The 7799-nt window shown below is 34.0% G+C and overlaps 1 long non-coding RNA gene across 1 annotated transcript; it reads left to right on the top strand.

Moving 5' to 3' along the window:
* Nucleotides 1–2943: 2943 nt before the first annotated feature.
* On the top strand, nt 2944–7259 carry LOC114076984. Its single transcript, XR_003578070.1, has 2 exons — nt 2944–3067; nt 6994–7259. It is a non-coding gene; the product is annotated as an uncharacterized LOC114076984 (long non-coding RNA).
* Nucleotides 7260–7799: the final 540 nt, after the last annotated feature.

Here is a 7799-nt window from a genome sequence, read left to right as displayed (position 1 = left end):
GAACCTGTACTGTATTTTTTTCTCGGAGCAACTAATTAATATATTTATGTTAAAAGGTTATTCAAAACATTAATATACAAAAAATGAATAACAAAAGAAATAAAAAGAATCACTACACTCCAATTAGTCAATTAACGTCTAAAACCTAAAAAGTAACATTTTAAAAATATACTTAATTATCTTGGTATAATTATCTTTTGACTCACCAATTCCCACATAAAATATCTAATGCTGAAATTAATATTTGGATGAGCTGATTCCATGTTTGATTGGGATAAAATACACCGGATAACTCATCCTCGAATAACTTATTTCCCGAAAAAAGTATCTGTTAATGTATTAAAAGGTGCCGGCGTGGGACAAGATGTTTTATATAGCACAAGACGAGTGTAAGTCCTTATAAGTGGGGCATATGGTTAATATATAAAAATTGGTCGTGTTTATATATAAAAGAATCAAGAAGGAGCTCGTCGAAATGGGAGGACTGAGTTCATAGAAAAAATGATGGATGAATAAGTTAATAGTTATAAGGACGCCTAGCAACAATGTGGCACCAAAATGTTTATTTGACAAAAATAAGATTGTTTTACGAGTTTCAAATTTTTTGATGTTTTCAAACTTACAAGGCCATTTGGATACAAGTCACTCCAAAGGTGCAACTTCTTTTGTGAGGAGGAAGTTAATTGAGATTTACCCGTTTGAGTGTCAGTTAAAAGGTTATTTAAAACATTAAAAGGTGTGGGCATGGGACAAGACGATTTACATAGCACATGACGAGTATATGTCATTAAAAGTGGGGCATATGATTTATATAAAAAATGTATCATGTTTAAATATAAAAATCGAGAAGGGAAATCGTCTAGGAGTGAGTTCACATAGAAAATGAAGGATGAATAACATAACAATTATAAGGACGCCTAGCCACAACGTGGCCCCAAAATGTTGATTTGACGAAAATAAGATTGTTTGATGCCATTGAGTTTCCAATTATTTGCAGTTGTCAATATTATGTGGCCATTTGGATGTCGGGCACTCCAAAGGTGCAACTTCATTTATGAAGATGAAATTTCTTGCGAGTTACCCATTAAGGTTCTAGTTAAAATGTATTTTAAAAACATTGAAAGGTGTGGGTATGGGACATGACGATTTACATAACACATGCCGAGTGTAATCCTTAAATGTGGGGCGTATGATTTATATATAAAAATCTGTCGTGTTTATATATGAAAAATTGAGAAGAGCACATATAAATGGGAGAAGTGAGTTTATAGAAAAAATGAAAGATTAATAACTTAATAGCTATATGGACGCCTAGCCAAAACGTGGCATCAAATTGTTGATTTTACGAAAATAAGTTTGTTTGATGCTATTGAGTTTCCAATTTTTTGATGTTGTCAAAATAACGAGGTCATTTGGATGCAAGACACTCCAAAGGTGCACCTTCTTTTGTGAGGAGGAAATTTCTCACGAGTCACCCAATTGGGTGCGAATCTAAAAGTTCTTTAAAAAAATAAAAGATTTTGGTGTGTGTTAGACGATCTAAGTCGATAAATATGGTAATCTTCATGTCATGGTATAAAATGGATGACTTTATTTGAGACAAATCATGTTTTTAAAAACCAAAGGGAAACTAAGTTCTTCGAAATGGTCTGATAGATCCTTGTATTTGCAAGCATTTATATTGTGAGTCCTTTTACTTTCCTATTTGTTATATGGGACCCTAAATCAATCTAAACTCAATCTAAACAATATTTTGAAACCTTTCAACTCATGGTGACTCTCAATCGCGCTGATGTAACACTCCATGTCAGATAAAATTTGCTACATCATTATTTACTTTTATAATAATTTCTTTTTTGACAAAAGAAAAATCATAATGTTATGATATAATTTTGTCATATTAAATTTTAAAATTTATTACTCTTTTAGATTAAAACTTTGGATCTCCTCACATCATATTCCCATTTTCACCATGAAAAGGGCCAGCCGGAGAAAGTCGATGTTTTTGCTGCTCCTCTTGTCGGCTAGACCACAAATGCTTTCTCCCTCACCAGCCTCAATCTTCATCGCGGACCTTCACAATTTTTCTTTCTCTTTCTCCGACCTCCACAAATCTAGAAACCCTAAGCCGCCGCACCAACTCCTCGCCCCTCACAATAACAAATTTTTGTGAACCATCGTCGACCGCTTCAAACAACTACAGACCCCCTATGGTCTCCAATCTCTCCGGCGTATCAGAACGCCAAGAAACTCCTCACTACCTCCGGCGTACCAACATGTTAGAAGGCTCCCGCCGCCTCAATCCAAAAACTGTAAAAGTCCTCAGTTAAAATTCAATTTCTCAATATATGTCAATAAGAGATTGTCACACATCTAAGAATGTATTAAACAACCGACAAAAAAAGGGTAAAATGAGCATCATAATTCTTCTATTTAACTAGAAAGGGTAGCAAACATCGAAGAGTTCATTTAATATACTCTTGGATTTCCAAACAACAAAATAAATTTAATTTCCTAAAAGTAGATGGAAGAAAGAAAAAAAGGGTAGAGGAAGGATAGGATGACTAAAAAAGTAGGTGGACTGTTTGAAGAACATTGTTTTTTTTCTTTTTAAAATTTATTTTATTTTTTATTTTTTTATAACTTAAATATTTTTCAAATTTATATATGGTGTTCACTCGCTTTAATAGGTGTGTAGTCTCACTCTTTTTCCAACACAATTATTTTTATGCCACATAAACATGGTCAATGGTCATAGTGACATGATATATTTAGTTTTATTGAGTGTAAGGGTTCAGATGACAAAAGAGGTAAGAGAAATGATTAACAATACAAATTGGTACAAGTACATGGGTCCACCGGACCATTTTTCCTATATATAAAAGTCACCAATTAATAAGATTATCCATTGTAATTTTTTACAATAAAACCCAACACCTGACTTCTATTATTTTTCATCAAAAAAGAATAACATATGTGGTCCTCGGCTCTCCACCTTCAAACGAAACTCCTTTGTATCGGTTTTAGCTGATGCTCTTGGCTATACCTCAACGCCGCTAGTGTTCAAGTAAGAACCTATCCTTCCTCTAACTGTTACTTAGTGTTATACCCATTCTCTGTTCCCCTTTGGACCATATTTTGTGCAATTGATGTGAATTGTGTTTTTTTATTAGTGACATGGTTTGTCAGTAGGTATTATTGTCATTATCACTCTGATCAGTGAACTATAATTTCCAACATTATGGGTGCTTTGACTACTCATTAGTGTTGAAACCAAGCATAGAATAGGACGCCTACAGCATGTCCGACAAATTGTCTAGGAGTGATTTCATAGTTTGAGTATGAGTTATCATGCGTTATTCTGATTGTATGATGTTCGTTCACCATTGAGCTTAAATATTGGTTTGTGAAAAGGAACTATATGTTTTGACTTGAACCTTAAATTGTCTATACACAACTTCAAGAATTGAAAAGTTCAATTTCAAAAAATTGACGATAAATACTTGACCATTTTATAACATATAATTATTATGTGATTATACATGTAGCAGTTTATCCTAGACAAAGGATGGACAAATTCTCCAAAGTTCTCTAAAATATGTTGGTATGAACATGATTCATATGTGGTAGCTACAAATGTGAAGCAGGTTTTTACATAGTTGATCCAAAATTAGGAAGAAATCGGCAAATTGCGCACAAATTTCAAGATAGACATATATATGATGTCCCAGAGATGCAAAATTATGATGTGGAAAGTGATGAAATGAGTTCTACTAATGATGATGTCTCTATGGTGTTTCAGTTCAAGGTAGTGTGATTGGCAATGATATTGATGATGTGCCGAGTGAAATACATAGAGGTGATGGTGATTCGACTATCTTAGATTCCTGATTGATTGAGATGGAGATTCAACCAAGACATGGTGTTTTTCATGAGACTAGATAAGATTTTCATACCATTAGAAGTCCTCTATTTCATGGCATCGAACTTGAGGAGAACAAGAAGTTTTAAAACAAACTATCATACCACAATGTAGTTGTGTTCTTTATATTGAGATTTCAACAAAAAAATTGTGTTTCTATGATTCATGCTTGACATGTCTTCTAGTTCTTTGAAATGGGGAATGTGAAACGGGGCATGATTTAAAAAAAAATCACTTCATAAAGAAAATTATTGGTGTTAGAGTATTATCTATTTATTGTTAAACATGGGATAGAGAATTTTTAAATAGAAAAGTCGTATCCTTTCATGTATTTAGGAAGTAAGTCTCACTTCGAGTTCATTGTGGTTAGATGTTAGCTAACTTGGTGTTTCAGTTGCTGGGAAAATCGTGAAATATGTTGGGGTAGTGGGAATGTTGGATAACGCTGCAACAAATGGTGATGAGGTGGTTGCAGATTGTCACCTTCTTTGGGCAGTAGCTATTGGTAAAATTGAAAGTAGAGCAGTCAAGCATTACACTTTTTCTTGAAATGTAGCTGCACTAGAAATGTAGTCTTGTCCAGTGATTGCTATATTTTTATCGAGGGGATCTAAGTCTTACTCTGCAGATTCTAATCGAAGGCATACATGGTGGCAATAGGAGATAATATAGTTACAATGATACAAATATATATATACATACATACATACATACATACATACACACACACACACACACACACACAGATATATATATATATATATATAGAGAGAGAGAGAGAGAGAGAGAGAGATAGATAGAGAGAGATATTTTTTTAATTTTTACATAACATATTTCACTCATCTAGCCTTTTCTCAATCTTATCGGATTCTTTTTTTATTGGCATTATCTGTTGCTCTTCCTTGCATTCTTTCCCGTGGTTGTTATATTCCTTTCAATGGTTGATGCTCGTTGTTGCCTTCATAGATGTGAATGATGCTTGTTTCATTCTTGACAATAGTTGCTGATTATTGCGTTCTTGACCATGGTTGTTGGTTGGTGTATTCTATTTAATGGTTGTTGCTGGTGGTTGAATTCTTAGTTGTGGATCCTTCTTGATTATTGTGTTGTTTGGCATGGTTGTTGGGGAGGACCCTACATTTTGACCCCAAAACTTTCAAATGGAAGTGTGTCATTACATAGAAAACGACGAGCCGTCGATGGGACAATTGCCAGTCGATGGTACTCATGGGTGGATAAAAATTCCAAATAGGATCAAAAACCAAGTCTCTAACCAAAACCACGCATGACCATACTGTCCATGGTCTGGTTGACGGGGCATCAACACGGAGTCATCGATTGGACCCTTGTTCACTGTCTAATTTCAGTAAAGGTTAAGAAAATTATTTAATGAGTTATTTAATTAATATATTATTAAGGATTGGTTAATTAATTTAGTTGGGGACTATAATAGAGTTAGACGTCATTAAACTAACCCACCACTCAATTATTTTCCAAACCCAATTCACTCCCACTTCTTTCTACTTTCTCTCTCTATCCAAAGACTCCCATTGAAGACCAAGGTTAAAGCTTCATTAGGGCTTCAAGACTGAAGTTTTCTTCGATCATTCATCAAGGATTTTTTAGGTATGGATGCTATTCACTCTTGGAATCTTTTTCTCCAAGAGGCTCTTCAAAATTGGTTTCCAAGGATGTCTAAAATCATAGTTTTCATCCAATTTTGTAGGTTGTCTTTAAAATTGATTTAATCAGATATTGGATTGAATTACATTGATAGAATGTGTTATTGCTTCATTTAATATTATATGATGATGATGATGATGATTGTATTATTTGATGAATGTGGTGGAATTATGGGTAAGACTTTTGGATGTTATGATTTCTCTACTTCAATTTTGTTGGTCTATTGAATGTGAGATAATGATAGGGTTATGATGATGCAAGGTTGAAAGTGATTCTCTTGTGTGCCTTATTATTATGACTACGATGTGAGGATCTCACTAATGTTGGGTTGTGGTTAAAGGAAGTTCAAATTCTAGCCTAACGAGCTATAATCAAGATTATACAAGGGGTTAGTCTGTAATTACCTATATTAAGCATTGATGATTAAGAAATGCTTAAAGATATTTCAAAAAGGGAATTTAGCTTAGCACGAGCGACCTTTATATGAGACGTTCCCCTTCTCAAAGGCAAAGGTAGGTTTACCAATGTTCTCATGAGATGGATACTACCATGCAAATGTGAATATATGAGCTTCTAGCAAACTCCTAGTTCCTTAACTATGTGCCCCCATAGAAAAAGTAGCTAGTGGATTCACCTAGAATGCTATGTTGATTTTGTCGTTCTACCGTTCATGACCCCAGATGCCACGTTTATCTCACATGATCTATTTTTGGTTATGGGGATTGTTCCTAAAAGTAAAATGAATGAAAGGAAGTATTAAAGATGGATACTAAGTAGGATGACTGAAAGGGTACTACTTAGCATAGCTAAAGGTATGAGACTTTACCTATAATTGCACAATTTGGCCTTGAGAGGAGTCCTATGAGGATATTGTTATGCACTTATGTTATAATGAATTGTATAATATTAGTTCTATATGATGTTGGTTTCATTTGATGAATATGATATTGGTCTAAATTGATATATGATGATTACTACAAATGATGTTATGTTCTATGAAGTAAAAGGCATTACTTATAGTTTCTTCTTCGATTTACTTGATTATATGGGGTAATTGGGCTTCACATGAGTGTTGCACTTGTAGGCTTGGGATGGGATTGTGAGTAAGGGTCTGGTGTGCTTTGATTATACGAACTCTAGAACATGAAATAATCATATGACTTTATGATGATATTATTCTTGTATATATGAACATGCCTTGATGTTTTAGTGATCAATGATTTGTATATGCTCTTGTATGTGCATAAAGGCTTTAAATGACTTAGCATGTTTTTAAAGAAAAGGTTGCTTTTGTGCACGCCTTCAAAGGTTTTAATTTCATATGTTTCCATACCTTGTACATGTGGTTTGTACTAACCCATATTATTTATATTTCTATAATAATGTAGGTTCGGGCCATTGAAGGGCTTTGAAGGACCTTTGCAAGGAAGAATTGGATCTTTTCCCAAGTTGTTGGTGTGTCCTCAAGTCCAAGGATGATGCCACTTTTCAATCTTAGTAGTTTGACTATGTCTAAGACAATTGTTCTTTCTTTATATTATGACATTGTTGTAACCCTATATATGGCATATTGTACTAGTGTAAGGGATATGCAAAAATTTGTAATTCTCTTTTAGATGGTATATGTGACATAATGTTAGACTACTTAAATGAATTGTCTTTGTTGATAAATGAGAAGTCAATGTATAGTTCATTAACGAGAAGACTACGTAAACTTCATATGATAAATAAGAAGCATAAGTATACTTCATATTATTAAATTTTAATTTTTCCGCATTTTCTCTCCCTATGATATGTCATGATGTATGTTAAGGGCTAGTCTAAGGCCTCCGATTTACTGTGATTGCACAATATTTCTAATGCATTTCACTTAAGATTTGGGTTTGTCTAGAGCTGTTTTATTTTTGTTTTAACAGGTTTTATGTCTTGTTTAATAGGGAAGATGTTCAGGTATAAAGAAAAGAAGACAACTGAAAAAAGTGCAGAACAGACCTACTGAGGCAATCGACGGTCTGTCGTTCATTTTAACCAACAAAGGTGGTGATCGTAGATGATAAACTTAGGCATGGGAGGAAAATCATGGAAGTCTAACAAATTGTGGTACCGCGAGTGGCATTGACGGTCCGTTGATTGATTGACTGCATGTACTGGTGAATCTTTGTTTGATTCGGAAAGGGTTCCAATACCTGTATTT

This window comes from Solanum pennellii, chromosome 4 (genome assembly GCF_001406875.1).
Source record: "Solanum pennellii chromosome 4, SPENNV200".
NCBI lineage: Eukaryota > Viridiplantae > Streptophyta > Magnoliopsida > Solanales > Solanaceae > Solanum > Solanum pennellii.
Note: the sequence above shows the minus strand (reverse complement) of the source record. Positions and strands in the feature narration are given on the sequence as shown.